The sequence below is a fragment of the Arachis ipaensis genome, chromosome B04 (assembly GCF_000816755.2).
Source record: "Arachis ipaensis cultivar K30076 chromosome B04, Araip1.1, whole genome shotgun sequence".
NCBI lineage: Eukaryota > Viridiplantae > Streptophyta > Magnoliopsida > Fabales > Fabaceae > Arachis > Arachis ipaensis.
In genome coordinates, this window is record NC_029788.2 from 41,899,550 (window position 1) to 41,900,871 (window position 1,322).

Here is a 1,322-nt window from a genome sequence, read left to right on the forward strand (position 1 = left end):
TCCCAGAGGCTGACAAGGTTAAGGAGTATTTGAAGGTATTGTCTCTTAAATTTGGATTATGTACACTAAAATACTACTGGGATTTTCTTCTATTTTTGTTATGATTCGTGTGGTTGTGGTTGTCATTTTCATGTTGTTCCTTACCTATTATTCGCAGTTAGATAACAAAAAGCTTGAAGCTTTGAAAAAGAGCAAGGATCGTAACGCTGTAACGCAGGTTAGCAGTGTTTATATAGGAAACGACAATCATCAAAGCCTTTAATTATCATTTGTTCTATTATGATTGTATATTTGTATTTACTCTGTGGATTGTGTTTGGGATTCTGTACAAAAGCACATTTGATTATAAATCCTTACCAGCATTTGTAGGTATTGAAGCTATTAGAATATGTGCATCTTTTGTAGTCCCCTTCAGCACTTTGAGATAAATGCTCTGCTTTGATTATTTTGTTTTTTGTTTTTTATCTTTTTTTGGACCTTTTTCTGCTGCATTAAGCTCTAAATTTAGACAATAACTTAGAGGGATATTGCTTCTTTATTTTATTTTGTTTTCAGTATCTCAGGTGTGTGTTAATTCACCAAAGTTTGTAACTTTCTTTGTGATTCTCTGAGCTATTATGTTTTCTGAGCGGCATTTTCTGCTGTTTGCTTTAATTTTGGAACTGGGGTTTGTCAATTATTCCATGACACTGAGTTGAAGTAATTAACTGGCCCTTTAAATTATTGTTATTATTATTTTGAAAGAAAATATTCTCTGTTTTTTGGGTGAGCTTGATTTATGTTGTTTGTGGTGTTTGGCTTGGATTTTTGCTTGGTGTTTAAGGTTTTATAATAGGTTGGTGTGTGAGTGGACATGTTGCAGTTCATCCTGGTCTTTTATCTTTGAGTGGATTTTTGCTTGAATTTTTGTCATTTGTTGTTGGATAATTTTAAGGCTGGGACTATGTCCTATAATTTTATCGTGATTCTCCATAGAGCTTTGATTTCTTGTATGAATAGAATATATAATGAAAATTTTAAAATTATGTCAGGGAAAGCTTATGTCAATTTGATGTTATAAGGAATTTTGTCTAGTCATGTTTCATTCAAAAGCAAGCTTATTCTAATAAAAACTGACAAGTTTGGGCTTTGATCTCTCTCTCTCTCTCTCTGTGTGTGTGTGTGTGTGTGTGTGTGTGTGTGTAGCTGTATCAACCTCTATTGGCACGCTTTAAAAGCGTAGCCATAATGTACAGTAGCATCAATAGCCACGCTTTAAAAGCGTAGCTGTATCTCACGCTATTGGCACGCTTTAAAAGCGTAGCCATATCTTGCTATTAGCA

The 1,322-nt window shown here is 33.8% G+C and overlaps 1 pseudogene; it reads left to right on the forward strand.

Annotated features, from left to right (window-relative positions):
• LOC107636389 overlaps nucleotides 1-446 on the forward strand; it is a 13,140-nt pseudogene extending 12,694 nt beyond the window's left edge.